Source organism: Cydia amplana, chromosome 15, assembly GCF_948474715.1.
Source record: "Cydia amplana chromosome 15, ilCydAmpl1.1, whole genome shotgun sequence".
Lineage (NCBI taxonomy): Eukaryota > Metazoa > Arthropoda > Insecta > Lepidoptera > Tortricidae > Cydia > Cydia amplana.
Window position 1 is genome coordinate 15,982,022 of NC_086083.1, and position 18,891 is coordinate 16,000,912.

At 39.3% G+C, this 18,891-nt stretch overlaps 1 protein-coding gene and 2 long non-coding RNA genes across 3 annotated transcripts in view; 2 read left to right on the plus strand and 1 right to left on the minus strand.

Annotated features, from left to right (window-relative positions):
* The window catches only part of LOC134654661 (zinc finger BED domain-containing protein 4-like), a 1,082,235-nt gene that overhangs the window by 435,815 nt on the left and 627,529 nt on the right, over window positions 1-18,891 (plus strand). The gene's annotated exons all lie outside the window — the stretch shown is intronic.
* LOC134654687 (uncharacterized) lies at window positions 7,164-9,411 on the minus strand. The gene is made up of 2 exons (XR_010097364.1): window positions 9,283-9,411; window positions 7,164-7,547 (listed from the first exon to the last, which is right to left on the minus strand). It is a non-coding gene; the product is annotated as an uncharacterized LOC134654687 (long non-coding RNA).
* The window catches only part of LOC134654688 (uncharacterized), a 403,600-nt gene continuing 394,300 nt past the window's right edge, over window positions 9,592-18,891 (plus strand). Inside the window, exon 1 of the long non-coding RNA XR_010097365.1 lies at window positions 9,592-9,717. This is a non-coding gene — a long non-coding RNA (uncharacterized LOC134654688). The remainder of the gene's footprint in view (window positions 9,718-18,891) is intronic.

Genomic DNA, 18,891 nt, shown 5'->3' on the forward strand with positions numbered 1-18,891 from the left:
CTAAACTGAATAGTTTGCGCGAGAGACACTTCCAAAGTGGTAAAATGTGTGTGTCCCCCCCCCCTGTAACTTCTAAAATAAGAGAATGATAAAACTAAAAAAAATATATGATGTACATTACCATGTAACCTTCCACTGAAAATTGGTTTGAACGAGATCTAGTAAGTAGTTTTTTTTTATACGTCATAAATCGCCTAAATACGGAACCCTTCATGGGCGAGTCCGACTCGCACTTGGCCGCTTTTTAAATCTCTGAATGCCGTTCGCCCTAGCCGCATACAGCCACGGAGTTTAAGGTCCGCGCTCAGCGAAATAAGTCGCGTTCTAAATTCAAATTGCGTTGGGAATATAACTTTCTAGTATAACGTACAAGTTATTTTGTATGAAGAGAAGGTATTATGGGATGTTACAAATTCGAGTTTTTAACACTGTTAATCCCGATTTTAATTTTTGAAAAAAATATATGTTAAACATTATTAAATTCTACATGAAATATGTAAATTTGATAACTGTCGCTATCTCGCATGTATTTTTTTTATTTTTCTGAAAATTTTCATCTAAATTTTTTACTATTATTTTAAGAGACAATTCAATATTATTTTTTTCAGAAAGCGACCTTAATTGTATATACAACATACCCAAATTACAAAGAAATCGGATTAGTACTTTGGCTGTAATAAAATAAAAATTATTTTTCTTTTTTTGCATTTTTTTTTTAAATCTGAAGCATTTAAGGCTTAATATTTGGTGAAAGCACTACATATACATAGGTTAATAATCCAGTAAAAGGAAATTGTTTTTTTCGCTAAGGGCAGTTTGGCCATGCTTACCCGGCTATACCCTTTGCCGTCTTTTTCTACTGACAAGATCTGCTTGACCGTCTATATTTAAACATACCACAACGACGACACCGAATGAGAAAAAGGGAATTCAAACGATTAATCTGAGTATACGTATTTATTGAAATTAAAAATTGTCAAACTACCGCGTAGTGTATACAACCGCATTGGCAGGTACAGAGCGTGAGTTAGGTAGTGTGTAGCGGCTTTATATCACCAACTTTAGTCACAACACTACCCATCATAGACAATTGTAGAATTTAAAAGAAACAAAAACGTCATTCCATCAGGTCCTCATAACCTAACTTATGAAACCATTTTAAACTTTTAATGAAATATCCAAGATACAGTTATATATAATTGTATAATTTTCGGTAAAAACCGTTTCAATAGTGTATAGTGTATGGTTTTGAATTGTGTTTGATGAGGTAGTGTGAAAATTCAAGGAGAAACAGTGACAAAACAAAGTCACATTGTTTGTTTACATAGTTCGCAAGTTCTAATGACGGCGAGTTGGACATTCCCGCGTTTATTATTTTCAGTTTCCATTTTGAAGAAATATCTGGATTAAAAACTCAATTCTTACTTGATATGCACTGAATTGTACCATACCTATTACGATGTCTGAGTCATCACTATCTGTAGACTTATTCTGATTTATTCCATGCACTCGAGAAGTCTTGCATATTTCAGCATAGTGCCCATATCGATTGCATTTCTTGCATCGATACCCAAATACTGGGCACTTAAATCCTTGATAATTACCGCAACGATAACACCGCTTTTTAAAACTTTGACTATCTCGCTGCTGTTCCTGGAATCTTTCATTACGGTCAGGCTTTAAACTCCTCGTATGGACAGCAAATTGGCTGATAATTAATTTTATCTGCTGCCAAATACTATTGTTGAAAAAGTCCTGGTCTATTTTTTGATCTTCATTATTTTGGCTGCAGAAGTATGGTTTACATTTTGCATGAATGCCAAAAGCATGATCAGGTGCTGTTAAAATGTCTCGATAAAGACGATCAACATTATTTGTACCTTTATGTTCTTTTATTGCTTTGATGATGACTTTTCTGATGAACTTAATTCTGTCTTTGATCACATATTTCCTGAATTTCAGGAGATACTTCGTGTCCGTCGGCAGAGCTGCAAGTTTATTACACATATTGCGCAGTAAATGATTCCGGCATTCAATTTTTTCCACTGTGTGGTTCTTGTATGGTCTTGTCTGCAATATTTTTGCATAAGTATTAGTATCCCCATCCGATATCAACCTTCCATATATGAGGTTATGCATATCAATGCTCCTTTTGAAACCTTCTACTAAAATCTCTGACTCCATTCCAGTAGAGGGCCCTGAAACAAATGCATAATATGTACAACAAAATTATATGATTACATAATAGTAAGTAGGTACATTTAGAGAATAATTGTAACTGTATTATGTGTAGGTTTCCTTTTACTATTAGCATATTTAAAAAATTTAGATAAACAATATGGTAACTATAATATCAGTAGGAATGAAAAAAGCGAAAGTTTTAAATATTATATTTATGTGGCAATTTTTTTAAAATCACTTTAAGTCTTTTAATTCTCCTCTGAATATATTATTTTTTTGAAGAATAATACTCCTACGAGGTAATGATGATAGAGGTTGTGTTGATGAGGGATGCTCAAATGATGATAAAGATATTGTTGATGGTTGTTGCGGCACTTGGGAAGGACGAGCTGGGACGAAGGGGGTTTGGTTAGGAGGGGATAACAGAGACGGCGAAGGCGCTGTCAAAAGCTGGGATGTAGATTCTGGTGATTGTGATGGATGCTGGGATTGCTGGGGTGATGATGGAGAAAAATATTGGGGTGATGAGACAGAGACAGGAAAATATTTTTGTGATGATGATGTTGTTAATGGTTGCTGCAGCACTTGGGATGGACGGGCTGAGAGGAAGGGAGTTTGGTTAGGAGGGGATAACAGAGACGGAGAAGGCACTGTCAAAAGCTGGGATGTAGATTCTGGTGATTGTGATGGATGCTGGGATTGCTGGGGTGATGATGGAGGAAAATATCGGGATGAAGATAATTGTTAATGGTCGCTGCGGCATATGGGGAGGACGGGCTGGGAGGAATGGGGTTTGGTTAGGAGGGGATAACCAATAACAGAGCCGGAGAAGGTGCTGTCAAAAGCTGGGGTGTAGATTCTGGTGATGGATGCTCGGATTGCTGGGGTGATGAAGGAGGAAAATATTGAGGTGATGAGACAGGAAAATTTTTTTGGAATGATGAACATGGGGGTGATGAAAGTGGAAAATACTGCGGTGATTGTGAAGAATGCTGGGGTGAGGGTGATGGTGTATGGTTTTTATTTATGTATAGAGTAGTATTTATACTGAGTTCGCCTAATTTAGCATAAAACAACACCTCACCGATCAACCTCTCTGCAACACATTTTTGTATTTTTGGTAGTGTCCGACCGAAGGTTCGGTTTCGGTTTCGGCCAGTTTCGGCCAAAAAATCATGTTTCGGCTGTAGTTTCGGTTTCGGCCAAAAAACGGCCGAACCTTTCGGCCGGGCCGAAACTTACGAAATGGTACTTCGGACAAAGACCAAAAGTTGGGGAATAAGTAGGACAACAATATTAATACCTACATATACTGATTCATGTATATTAGGTACAGACATTAATTGGTTTATTATAAAACACAATTCCACTAATGAGGGCGCCACTGGACGGTTAACGCAGTCTTAAGAGGCTGTCAATACCTACAAGTGAATGAGATAGCACTGTCGCATGTTACTGGGCCCTGGGCAAGATAATAATAAGAAAACTAGCCTCACTTTTTACCTCAATTTACCATTGGTTTGTGTTCCACATGTCCTCTACTTCAGCTTAGCCTTTGGCCTCGCTGCGCCATGCTCGGCCTGCGGTCTCGCTTTTGAATACAATGGACATTGGTTGGAGTCTGTGCTCAACTACTTATCCTGAAGCCTTAAGCACGGCTTTGACTTCGCATGAAAGTTCGCCTCAATGGGGCACTTCGGACTTTTCGGCCCAGGTGAAGATCGGTACCCGGCCTTGCGATATTGTTAACAAAAAATTTCGCGCTCGCTGCGCTCGCGTTTTTGGTTGACCCTGTGTCTACATGTTAACTTGACTGGTGAATGAATAGAGTTAGACCAAGAAAATTCTGCAATGATTTTGATAGCATAGGCAGTGCAACTAGTGCAAATGTTATTTATACGTCATAATTTCATAAAAGTTTTGACGTTTAAAATAACACTTGCACTGCGTGTGTTATCAACTTATCAAAATCGTTGCAGAATTATCTTGGTCTAACTCTAGTAATTTTCAAAAAAAACTGCTTAAGTAACATCAATTTCAAGGACATTGGGTGTTGACAGCCCCATAATATGTGTGTAAAAGCGGTTTTATGACATTTTTTCAACGATTTTAACAAGTCTACAAAAGTTTCGGTTTCGGTTTCGGTTTCGGCCGAAACTAGAGGCAAAGCCGAACATTCGGTTCGGTTTCGGTTTCGGCAAAAAAACATGTTTCGGTCGGACACTAATTTTTGGCAGCTCATTCAGTTGCATACTAATAGACCTCCCAAAAGCGTCCTCTGAACTCTCGTCCGGGCTGGAGGACGGGCTCCAAAAGTTTAAAGTTTAAACTTTGCTAAATATATTTGATAGATTTTTCCATATCTTTGGACTTTTTAATTATTGTGTGTAAGTAATTTCCGAAGAGGTATGTAGTAGTTTGGGTTTTTTCCAAGGTCCTTGAGTGTTTTGTTCAAGTCAGGTAGAATCACTGCCTTTCTAGTTTCCGTTTCTAGAAAATGAAGATCTGCTAGTAATCTTATGGAGTCTCCCAGCGGCTCCACATAGTCTTTCTCATTTTTATTTGAGCTCTTTTAATATCTTATTTAAATTAGCGATAACCAATCTAATCTGATTTTGTTTCTCACATAATTTCTCATTCCTGGTTTTAGCGCTTTTATTTAAGGTAATTTCGATTTCTTCGTTTAGTTTTGGTGCTTGTACAAAGCAGTTTTGTATCGAGGGAATTTTTTCTTCAATTTCTTTTTGCCTTCTTTATCCAATCCTTTCTGTATGATACTTTGCCATAGTTCCGCTAATTTGGGATTAATTGAAATTACATTCTTTTTGATATCTGGTTCTCCAATTAATTGCAAGATGTTCTCTTTATCTTCATCTTCTTGTTCATCATCAGATTCAATAGGCAAAATACGCCTTCGTTTTTTTCTTAGGTGGTTCATCCTCATTACTCGAACTTATTTGATTTTTTCGATATGATTGAGGGGCTGTGGACATACAACTCTATGTACAAAAACAGTATTTAATGAGCGCACTCTCAGTTGGACCGGGAAAGACTTGGTTTTTAAATACCATCTCGTGTACTCGCTCGGTAGTACCGCGACAATACGCCTTTTGTAATAATTTATAAAAGGACACATATATAATAGGTATATCATATACCAAAGCTTTGTATCTCGTGTACTCGCACAGTAGTACCGCAAGATTACATTTTGGCTTTGTATTAATTTGTGACAACAAACAGCATGTAATATAAATATATCACGTGTACCCGCCCGTGGCACCGCGAGAATATGTTTTCTGCTGTTGTGTATATACAAAGAATATTCCAAAAATGAATACAACAAGAGGCAAATCAAGTATGTACCTAAATATGTGTGCAAACATAAGTTTTGCTCGTGCATCCGCTCGTGATACCGCAAGCAATGTTATATGTATATGCTTATATGTGAATAAATTCCATATTTTGATAACGAAAAAACATGTTGCATAGGTTTTACTTCAATAATTACGCAATTGTAATTCACCAACAACAACAATGGCGCCTCTGCCGGTGCCGGTCGGCTTACAGAAAACGATCAGTTTTCTTGATATTTATGAATAAATTAACATACCACAACATACATTAATTGAATTATTAAGTATATACATATATATATATATATATATATATATATATATACCTTCATCCGAATCGTATATATACAGGGTGTCCGGTAAAAGTACTAGGGGTCTAGTAAAAGTTTCGTGGTTTTCGAGATAATCGAACTTTTCTGTCTTTTTTAATTGGAGCTAGCCATTAAAAAAGACAGAAAAGTTCGATTATCTCGAAAACCACGAAACTTTTACTAGACCTATAAGTGCATTTTCTGGACCAGCCTAAGGTGCTCTGTCGGTGGTTAGAAGGTTATCCACTAATTACCGGGCACCCTGTATATATATGTTATATGTATTCGCGGGCTTGGTTTCCGCAACTCTTTGCGTGATGGGTTGGCGGCACTATTCCTGCCAACCCAGCTCTACCAGGAAGCCTAGCAGACCCTTGACGTTGCCGAAGACTTCTGGAAGCGACCCTGGTGAGCCGAGGTGTTGTGCCCGGTATTCTGCCACCCCTGGGCATTCGAGAATGACGTGGGCGGCTGTCTCCTCTGCCTCCATGCACGCCCTGCAGAGGGGGCTATCTGTAACACGTAGGGTTAGTGGGTGTTTGTTAAATGAGGCGTGGCCGGTTATGGCCCCAGCTATAAGCCGGAGCTGTGGTCTCTTCAGCTGTCGCAGCCTCCGTGACAGATTGGGATTGAGTGTCGGGAGGGCTTCCTTCGCCTGCCTGCAGGTGCCTAGGTTAGACCAGTATTGTTGGTGTTTTACCTTGGTGTTATGTCGCAGCATGTTCCGAAGCCAGGCAAATGGCAGAGGTAGAATTGGCTCAGGTCCTGCCACCTTCAGTTCCGAGCCACCTCTCGCCAGGATGTCGGCTGCATCGTTACCTCGTGAGTTGCTGTATCCTTTGATCCACTGCAGAGTTACGCCATTGGTGGTACATACCTATGACAGAGCTTTGTGGCATTCGTAAATCCGAATCGTAATCTAGTATCTTCAATAACTTTTTTTTTCTGTTCATTTTGTTTTTACATTAGATATTTTAACACTCGAGTCGTAATAATAGCCGCGTCGCATGGTGGGCTGAAAATCGGCCTCCATAGAAATAGAAACCGAAGTCTTAAATTTGAACTTTTTTTTATTGGAATAGCTTTTGTTAGGTTTTATTATGTCCCAAAATTAATCTTAGCTAATTTGGTTGGAAAAATAATTAATTATAATTTTTTTTCAAAATCTTTGTATGGCGCGTATCAGAAAAAACGAGTTTTCTCCGAAAATAAAAAGTTAACCGTAATATCCTGACAGATGATTTTAAAACCAATTATTCTTGATTTTTCCACATAATTAGAATTTTCCTACGGGGTGCACTTTTTTTTTTAAAATCGATATATATTTTTTATTTTTATTTTTTTATTTTTATACGGTTATACTCGTTATTTTGACTACAAAAAATGAATTTGAGTTTGATCGAACCAATAACTTACGCGTAGTGAATTTTTGTTCTAAGCAAATGTATGGAGCGTACGAGTAAAACGGATTTTTTTTTTCAAAAATTAAAGGTATACCGTAATATCCTTGCAGATGATTTAAGTACCAATTATTAATGATATTTTGACATAACGCGAACTTTTCTACCGTATGCACTTATTTAACAAAAAATAAAAAACTTATTTTTTCATGCTGAAATAACTTTTTCTCATTGTTTTAATCAAATAAATAATAAACATACAAGAGTTACAAGTAGAAAATTGAAAATAAAACCATTACATCCTTTACATTATTACCTTTGTATCCTCTTTATTACATTATCTTTGTACTTAATGAAACAATATTTAACAAATTTGACATATTGACAACTGATGAGTCTAAAATTAATGATCGTTAATAAGGTCCGGTTACAATCATTAGTAGATACTACGAATTTACTTAATTAAATAAATATCAGTAACATTATCATTATTATCAATAATTGGTTTACATAAAAACAGAAATAAGTATATGTAATGCTATCCTAATTAAAAGTATTCTAATGCTAATATTGGAATCCTGAAAGTTTAGTTTTCCTGGTCGCTTACTTCCGAATCCGTGTCCATTTCAGAATCAGGGTACACATTTGAGGTATCTGTCACTTCTTCTTCTTGAGGTTCCAGACAAATGAATAATTCTAAAGTTTCAGGGAAGAAAGCCTGTTTCTTTTTTCCACTTATTGTTGGCCTCATTGAAGAAAGGACAGGATCGGAAGACAAAAGTAACATTAAAAACATCCCTGTTCGAATCTTGTCTCGTTTTTTTTTGTGAGTGATGCTCTCTGAACATTCTGAAGTCTTTGTTGCGTGCCTCGGATGCTTCTTCAGAGAGATGACCAATCGGTACAATATCATTTTGTGCAATGATATCTGTGCCATGGATCAGCAATTTATGCACTGTTGGGGGCATCTTATACCAACTGTAAAATTTAATATAGTCGTCCGCTGTATCTTTACAATAGGCTTTAAACTTTTCAGTGTCAATTACTTCACCTGATGTGACAGCTTGCAGAATTACAGCAAATCTCCGAATCAGTTGTTTGTCCAGTCCATTGATATTACCTGTTTTTTCGGGATCTTCGAAAAATTTCCGTGCTGTGTTTCCATCATTCGTTGTTCCAGAACCTTGTTTTACTACATCGACTAAAAGATTTAGTTCGTCTTTGAAGCGATCTTGAATAATCTTCTTCCGTAGTTCCATCTTCTGTTTAAGGCCCCTCTTTTCAGTTGCATAAAATTCTTTAAAGTCCAATCGATATGCTATATGAAGAAGGCATTCCATGGTATTGATCCGGGCATGTAAAGATGATAGTCCAAATTCATATAAGGTAGTATCAGGCACTGTTTTTTTCGAAACTTTGTCTATATTGTTCATTTCATTAGGCTTAGCTAAACATAAAACGCATGTTGCACTTGACTTAGCCTGTGAAAGATATGTGCAGATTTTGCCATCTACCATCGTCATCTTCAGCTTATGTGTCACTTTGTTGTTCCTATGTTCTGTGGGCACTAGGTCTTTGATTTCATCGTCCATTTTTTTCTTTTGAGCTAGAACAAAGTTTCATAATATCTACTAACGATTGTAACCGGACCTCATTAATGATCATTAATTTTAGACTCATAAGTTGTCAATGTGTCATTTGTTAAATACTGTTTCATTAAGTACAAAGATAATGTAATAAAGAGGATACAATGGTAATAATGTAAAGGATGTAATGGTTTTATTTTCAATTTTCTACTTGTAACTGTTGTATGTTTATTATTTATTTGATTAAAACAATGAGAAAAAGCTATTTCAGCATGAAAAAATAAGTTTTTTATTTTTTATTAAATAAGTGCACACGGTAGAAAAGTTCGCGTTATGTCAAAATATCATTAATAATTGGTACTTAAATCATCTGCAAGGATATTACGGTATACCTTTAATTTTTGAAAAAAAAATCCGTTTTACTCGTACGCTCCATACATTTGCTTAGAACAAAAATTCACTACGCGTAAGTTATTGGTTCGATCAAACTCAAATTCATTTTTTGTAGTCAAAATAACGAGTATAACCGTATTAAAATAAAAAAATAAGATAATAAAAATAAAAAAATATATCGATTTTTAAAAAAAAAAAGTGCACCCCGTAGGAAAATTCTAATTATGTGGAAAAATCAAGAATAATTGGTTTTAAAATCATCTGTCAGGATATTACGGTTAACTTTTTATTTTCGGAGAAAAGTCGTTTTTTCTGATACGCGCCATACAAAGATTTTGAAAAAAAATTATAATTAATTATTTTTCCAACCAAATTAGCTAAGATTAATTTTGGGACATAATAAAACCTAACAAAAGCTATTCCAATAAAAAAAAGTACAAATTTAAGACTTCGGTTTCTATTTCTATGGAGGCCGATTTTCAGCCCACCGTGCGTCGTATTGCACGAAAAAACATAATGGCTGACATAGGCACGCAGTGTTGCTAGCTGTAAACAGGGACACCAGAGGATAGTTTTAAATAAAAGTTGGTCCGGACCGAAAGTAAATGTCCTAGGAAAAATAAACAGAATTACTGACAAAGATGAGAGACGAGTTATAATGAACGACTATCATTTATTACCTACAAGCGGACATGCCAGAGTTCGCAGAATGATAAGTACCTACCTAAAGTACCTACATAATATTAAGACAAAATACTACTGGCCAGGTTTAGAAAATGACGTTAGGGAATATGTAAAGAAGTATAGTAAATGTCAAGTAATAAAATATTTAAGACAGCCAATGACCATCACAACGACAGCGACATCCGCTTTCGAGAAAATATGTTTTGACTTACTCGGACCGCTCGACGCCGACGCGGAAGATAACAAATACGTTCTCACATTGCACAGCAATGACTGCAGTGCGAACTGACCAAGTACATCGAGGCGTATCCCTTACAGGCTTACACTTACAGCGTAAGGATACAATTAGCGTAGCAAGATCTCTATTTTATATTAAGGTATGGCATCCCAGGAGCGATATCAACAGATCCCGGTACGGAGTTTATGTCAGCTACTATGGACGAAGTTTGTAAGTTACTAAAAATAAGTAAATTTAATTCAACCGCATATCACCATCAATCAATAGGCGCATTAGAGAATATGCACAAACATTTAGCCGCATTTATGAGAATCCAGGCGATGGACACCCTGACACGTGGTCAGTAGTTACCGTTCTGGTGTTTCGCGTATAAATACAACAGTACATACAGCCACAATTAAAGTATTCACCATTCGAGTTGGTTTTCGGAAAGAAAGGGTGTAGCAGGATAGCCTTTGAAAAATTGCCCCCAGCGCTTTTGGTTCGAAACTATAACCAAACGATGCCTTTTAAGAAGATAATACTTTGCACAAAGTTTCAACCCCCTCCGACCCCCTGGGGGTCCACAATACCCGATAAACCCCAAAACTATTTTATTTTTTTCCTCCAAATCTATGAGACGGACGGATCCCATATTTTGCTCAAATATTATTAAAACTAAAGGCCATTGTTGGAAAATTACAGCTCTCTATCTCATTCCGTTATAAAAAAAAATAAAAAAAAATTTTGTAACACCCTGTATAATGACTTCCAGTCTTGGCACAATAACCATTTTTTTTTTCAAATATGTACAAACGTCTTATCTACGTCATATCCAAAATTCATCCGCTTAGCAAGGGTGCAACACTGTGAAATAAATGTAAATGTACCATTTATTTAGTACCTACTTTTACTATGTAACACAGGCGGCATTATGAGTTAAGTATTAGGTACCTAATGTACCTATGTGTAAAAAACAACTACCGGCCAGCCGAGATGCCCCTCGTGTTGGATTTCAGAACGCAATGGTGGTGTTATATAAATATGAATGAAACTATTGGTATTTATACGAGTAAGTGTTACAGTTTATTTTTTCATTTGACATAACATACCCTCCAGTTTGTAGTGATATACAAGGTGTAATAAAAATTGTGGGGATCCATTTAAGGACATAATCAGTATCGTGTAGTGATTAGTAAAAAGTCGAAAAAATATAATATTTTTCGCGAATATTTTTTGGCCTTTGTATGGAGAGTTGGCTGACTTGGGGCGACTGCCCCTTAGAAAAACAAATCCTGTCATAAAAATATTTCTTCAACTTTTTCCTCCGAATATGCCCTTAAACGGATCCCCACCATTTTGGTTCCACCTTGTATATGATTACACGCCGGAAGTTATGTTCATTGGAAAAAATACCAGAAACACTTTCTCGAATAAATACACATTATACATAAATGTGACGTTATACATAAATGTGACGTTATCTATGAAAAGAGATCTTATTGTCGATGGCGCTTACGCCGCACAGCATCGCGCGTCATAACGAAGTCGGGGCGAATAACATCGACAAAAATCAAGCCGAAGCCAGTCGTTAAGACTAAAGAAAATATGGCAGTCAATATGTCCGAGGATCAGTTTCAACAGCTGATTGGTGCCATAACGCATAGTCGAGCTCCAGCCACGGCGACCACAGATGCACCGCGCACCACATCTTTCGCGACAGCGACCTTCACTTATGATGGCGAGAGGGACTCGACGCGTGTAAAGACATTCCTGACGGCTGCATCTTGCTTCAAGCGTGTCGAAAAGATGAGTGACGGCGATGCACTTGACAGCCTTCCTTTGATCTTAAAGGATGACGCTGCCGTGTGGTGGAACGGGGTGTCAGACAACGTTTCGACTTGGGACGACTTCAAGAATAGGTTGCACAGGGCTTTTTCTCCGAAGAAACCTGCTCCTACGATATACCAAGAGATCTGTAGAGTTCACCAGAGGGACAACGAACTTACTGAAACCTTCGTCGCAGCAAAAAGGGATTTGATTGCTCAGCTGCCCACGCCACGCCCTTCAGAAAGTATCCAACTCGACCTAGTGTATGGATCGCTGAATAAGAAGATCAGGGAGAAAGTTCTACGGGAGAACGTCACATCCTTCGACGATCTCCTGAAGACTGCCCAAAGTTATGAAGAACTCTTTGATACTAAACCTCAGCCAGCCACAAAGGGCCGCATCCGCTGCAGTTTTTGTAAGAATCCAGGACACTCGGTGGACGTTTGTCGGAAAAAGAAGTTTGCCGAGAATATACCAACCTCAGCGGCAATCGAACCAAGGAAACAGGTGGTGGTGCAAACTCAAATGCCTTCACCATCTGCCCCGAAGTTCTCTTGCTACAGCTGCGGTGCTCCAGGGGTAGTACGGACTAGCTGCCCAACCTGCTCCAAGCAACCACGTCAACAGCCGATCAAGAAGGAAGATTTAAGCTTCTACGCACTATGAACTCGACTTCCTTTGAGACACATCTACAGGACCTCGCTGCCGTGTTCGAGTTAATGCGTGAATACAACCTCACCGTTAATAGACAGAAATGCCGTCTCGGATGCTCGACCATAAAATACCTAGGGCACTACATAACTCCAGAAGGAATACAAGGTATCGGCAATCCTGGAACTCCCTACGCCTGCCAACGTTCGACATCTTCTGACCTTTCTTCAGACTTGTTCTTGGTACCGTAGGTTTATCAACAACTTCTCAGCAATTGCGGAACCGTTGACTAGACTTACCAAAAAGAACACTGTTTGAAAGTGGGACTCGGAACAAGACGCCGCATATACGAAGCTGAAGGAGTTGCTCACTATGGCACCCGTCTTAAAACAAGCGGATGAAACCAAGCCTTACGTAATTAAAACAGACGCGAGTAGCTACGCACTTGGAGCAGTTCTGGTCCAGGGGGAGGGTCCTGAAGAGCACCCTGTGGAATACGCAAGCCGGTTACTAACCCCAGCAGAAAGGAACTACTCGACAACCGAGCGCGAGACATTAGCCGTTGTCTGGGCTGTAACGAAATACAGAGGTTACATTGAGGGCTTACCTACCGTTGTCAAGACCGACCACCATGCTCTGAAGTGGCTCTTATCCCTCAAATCACCTACAGGTAGATTGGCAAGATGGGCTCTAATACTACAGGCATTTGACTTGACCATCCAGTACACACCTGGCCGCACTAATGTAGTAGCAGATGCTCTGTCCCGTCCTCCATGCACTGAAAACACACAGAATAACTGTGGCATATGTGGGGTCACCATGAACATGCCTGTCCGCAGCTCAGCAGAGCTAAGAGCGGAACAACGATTCATTCATTCACCGTACTCCGACTCAGAGGATGCTCAGTTGGTGGTACCCGAACACGAGTGGGCAAACACACTCTGTGCTTACCACGATGACCCTTTGGCTGGACATTACGGTGTAGAGAAAACTCTCGAAAGAATCACAAAAATATATTTCTGGAAGGGGTGTGACACTGCGTTTTGTATGAATATTTCAGTTTAACGTTTTTACATAGGTCTCGAATAGAGAATAGATTTTGTTTGTGGCAAGGAAGTCATTGATGTAGCAACAATATATATGACAACCATTTAGCCAATAAGAAACAAATTGAAGACAATGGTGTTGCTACTTCAAATTAAATTCTGAATTTATGGAATAATATTAATTAAAATTTAAATCAAAAACCTAATAAATAAATACAATAAAGGTTGAAATATGTTTGGATAAATAAATATGATTAATTCTTTATGTTAAACTGAAATATAAAATTATTCCATGAATGTCATTAGTTACTGTTATTTTGATTATGTTATCCCAGGGGCAGATAGGCTTGAGACCATTTTCTGGTTAGCTTTCGCCCGGGATGGGCGTTTTTATATTTAGAAAGTGAAGCTAAATACATCATGCTCTGGTAGCATCGATCCGTGTTTTGGTGATGCAGCTGCCGCTGCATCCATGAGCTAGGAAGCTCAATATGTAGTTATTTTCGCCAGCAACAGTAAGTAGAATATAATAGTGTCTTCAGGTTTATTTCCTTTGTTGAATCCTTGTCCCTGCATATTTGACAATTCGTTTTGTTTCCAGTCTGCTGGTGAAGCAATGTAGTGGGGTGGGTTTGTCAGAGTTGTGAGATGAGTCCACTCTAGGAATTTCCAGCTGGTAAGAAACCCAGAATGTATGATGTCTCATGAAAGGTTAGGACATGTTTCTAGTTGTTAATGTTATAATGTTTTCTTTCAGCTGACTGGGTGTCGTTATGCTGTTATGCTGTTGTTGCTGTTGTGATTTTGGAAGTCAGTCCATAATTAGCAAGCATTTTAAGCGTCTGGTGAACAGTTCACCATGACGAGTTTCGTTCTCCTGCTGGGTGGAGGAGAAGTCACCTTCAGACTGAGGCCTTGGTTCTTCTGCGGTGCCCCGCGGTGTTGGGTCAGTCGCCTGCTGCTGCAATTGGCTCCGGCACAGCGGAGGTTGGCACCATGTACTTGATCTGGCGGTAACATTCGTTAAGATGTTGGTGTACCTTTTCCTTCCATCCTGAAGCATTCATTCGAATTTAATTCAGTAAATTTAGTATAAATCGTATGTGATGGCAAATGATAATTTAGGGACTAACAAACTTACGAGGGGCGTTCAATATATAATGAGAATGAGATGTAAACTCTTTAAATATTAGGAAAGTAAATACTGGCCGGTAAAGCTAATCTACCTAGCTGATCGCCATGAAAAAAAAAAAACTTAACTGTTTTGTTTAAAAAAAAATACGGCGATTTCTTTGCGATGCTATTGAGTACGTTAGCGAAAATGGAGAAAATTGAACTGCGCGCCGTTATCAAATACTTGTGTTTGAAAAATTTTTCTACGGACCAAGTCGATTTAGATTTACGGGACACTTTAAGGTCTAATGCTCCTCCGTATTCGACAGTCGCACGTTGGTGCGCCGAATTTAGACGTGGAAGAACATCGACCATGGATGACCCCCGCTCCGGACGCCCTACTACAGCAGTAACTGAAGAAATTGTGAAAAAAGTCGAAAACTTAGTTTTGGCGGATCGTCGTGTCACGGTTCGTTTTATTGCTGAAAATGTAAAGATTTCAACGGGGAGCGTGCATAATATTTTACATGAACGCTTGGGTATGAAAAAGGTATCAGCGCGTTGGGTACCCAGAATGCTTACTGACACGCAAAAACAAACTAGAGTCGAGATTTGTCAAGAAGGTTTGGACCTGATACAGCAAGACAGGGAACTTTTTTTGGCGCGATTTATAACAATGGACGAAACATGGCTCCATCATTACGACCCTGAAACGAAACCGCAGTCTATGACATGGAAAAGGCCATCATCTCCAACTCCGAAGAAATTCAAGGTGGGCCCATCTGCCGGTAAGGTCATGGGCTCTGTTTTTTGGGATGGTAAAGGGGTCGTAATGATTGAGTATCTCGAGCATGGAGCCACTATTACGGGCACTTTATATGCCAAACAAATAGCAACATTGCGCAATGAGATCCGTGAAAAACGGCGAGGTAAACTCTCGAAAATTGTGTTGTTCCATCAGGACAATGCACCGGCACACAAGTCCGCCGTTGCAATGGCTGCAATACGTGATGCTGGGTTCGATATCCTTAAGCATCCTCCGTATTCACCAGACCTCGCCCCTAGTGATTTCTACCTATTTCCGAGATTGAAGGAATACCTGAGAGGCAAGAAATTTGAAGACGACGACGCGGTAGTCGCTGCAGTACAGGATTTTTTAAGTACTCAAGATGAAACCTTTTTTAGAAATGGAATTTTAAGTTTAGAAAAAAGATATACTAAGTGTATTATGCTAAAAGGTGACTATGTCGAAAAATAAAATAATATTTAATAAAAGTTGTATATAACACACTCATTCTCACTTTTTATTGAACGCCCCTCGTAGATAGGTCTGCTTGTAAATCATTGTAGAACCACCTTTTGGCACGACCCAGCTCTATCGTCTGACATTATTAAGATAAGGTGCTTATTGCTAGCTTATTTAATGATTTACTTGTGGAACAACTTTACCAGTGTCTAAAGTAGTAATAAATTACGTGTCACAGAAATTAACATTTCATTTGATATCCTTTTGCCCTGAATAGCTGATAGAAATAAGTTGTAGCACCTGATTGAAGTTTTAATTTGGTAAGTTTTAGTATTAAATATTGTCCGTGGATTTCCTCTGGGTAAGAGTCCACAGCCGGGCTGGGGAATCTACGTGACAGGGGATGCGAAAATACGTCGAAAGTTATATAAAACAATGTGTACCCTGCCAGCGCTATAAACCAAGCAATCAAAAACCAGCTGGCTTGTTACAGACAACAGCCATGAATAAAAGGTTCGAGGTCATCTCATTCGTCCTGTTCGGACCTCTTCCTGCATCACCACAAGAAAAGACATGGATATTCATTGTTGAAGATGTGGCCACCCGTTGGGTCGAGCTGTTCGCCCTGCAGACCGCAACCGCGGAGAACTGTGCAGAGATACTACTCAACGAGATATTTCTTAGATTCGGTGTACCCAGACGTGTCATCAGTGACAACGGGCCACAGTTTGTAAGCGCTGTGTTACAGCAGGTGACGTACTGTCTGCGAATAAAACACTCGTTCACACCAGTATACCATCCAGAAGCTAATCCAGTGGAACGTCGTAATCGTGACTTGAAGACTCAACTGGCTATACTAGTAGAGGAAGACCACAGTAACTGGCCTGACAAGTTGCCGAGCATTCGGTTTGCGATGAATACAGCGCAGTGCTCGTCCACAGGCCGTACAGGAGTACAGGAGCAGGCAGGAGGTAGGCAGGAGCCTATCTCACCTACGGCAGAGAGTTGAGAACGCCTTCTGATAATGAACACGATTTCCGAGAAATAGTGCTTTCCGAGAATTTTGTACCCGAAATCACTCCTAAACTGCTTCAGATCTCGGACACTTTGAAACAGGCACGAGAGGTACAGGAACTGAAAGAAGAGGCCCGCAAAGAATATGTGGACAAGAAGAGGAGGGAGAGCCCTTCCTATTCCCCCGGAGATCTCGTTATGGCCAAACTACATCCTGTAAGTAGTGTGTCCCGTGGATACAGTGCCAAATTTGCGCCGCGCCGAGACGGGCCTTACGTGATCATCAAGCGATGCGGTCCAGCCTCCTACCAGATCGCCAATCCGGAGCAAATCGAAACTCCGATGGGCACGTACCATGCATCTGCGTTAGAGCCCTACAAGGGGACCGAGGAAACCTTACCCAGTCCTGTACAACCACTGCGGAGGAGAGGACGTCCTCGAAAATCTACCGTCTCCGTCGCCAAACGAGGAAGGGGCCGACCAAAGAAGCACTAAAATGTTACAGTTCCGTGGTCGAGTCGCCCTACGAAACTGAGGGGGAGATTGTAACAGCACCACTTCCAATACGGACAGTTTACCCAATTAATCGCTAGATGGCGCTCGCGGCGAGATAGATCGCGCAAGCGTTAGTCTATCACAGTTTCATGGCATGTATTAGACATTAGTATGCAAACCGCTCACTAGATGTCGGTGGCATTGAGATAGAACGCGCAAGCGTTAGTCTTTCGTAGATTAGCTAAGTTCTAAGTTTGATTTTTGTTTATTTGATAGATTCGATAGGTAACACGGTAGCTATACGAAGTATCAGCTGCTCTGGGCACTTTCGATCTAGAGATACTCGGAGACTGATTACCTAGTAATTGAAACCGGTGGTTGCGTTCGTGCTGAGGGTGTTTGCTCCTGCATACTTTTGTGGGTCGGCACTTTTACACGGGCAGTGTTGCCTTTTTTGTGCACTGTTACCAATTGTAAAAATCCGCCAAGTTCAAAAATAAATCAGTAGTCGTTAACTTACTGTCTTTTGCTGATTGGAACGCCCCATCGATCCCGCCACTTACAGGCTGAATTATTATTATTTATAGGCGGTACGGTACCGTTATTATTTATCAATACCGCTTCGTTTTGAAGGTACTATACCTGTTGAAATATAAAGTACGGTACCGGTATAAAATTGCAGCAGGTACAACTATTTTTTATAGGTGTACAGTCAGCTGCAGAGAAAAGGTACCACCCCTGCATACAATCTTTTATGCAGGGTCTTTTATGCTTTTTTTTTATTATTGCGGTAGATGCTTGATTTTTTTTGTGTGCTAAGCTGATAGATAGGCCAATTCAATATGGTAACATTTACTATCGTTAGATCTTATAATGGAATAAAAAAAAATGTAATGCCAAGAAAGATAAAATTACCCAGTATGTTCACAACTTCAGGGGCGCTTAAAAAAATAAAACATACTGGGTAATTTTATCTTTCTCGGCATTAAATTTTTTTTTAATTCCATTCAAAGATCTAACGATAGTAAATGTTACCATACTGAATTGGCCTATCTATCAGCTTAGCACACAAAAAAAAATCAAGCATCTACCGCAATAATTCACCATAAATAAAAATCTCATCGTACTCGGCGATAGGTGAAAAATTAAAAAAAATCATAACTCCGAAAATACGAAAAATCGCGGAACATACATGGGGGTGATTCAGATAGCCCTCTAGGTCCTCCTACCTCCCAGCTTCAGTATATCACTACTTCTTGGGACACCTTGTATATATGTATATATATCGTCAGGCGACAAGCAAAAGTCACTAAGTACCTCCACAAGTTCATAGCCATAGTGAACCATATTAGTACGACAAGAAGGTTGATT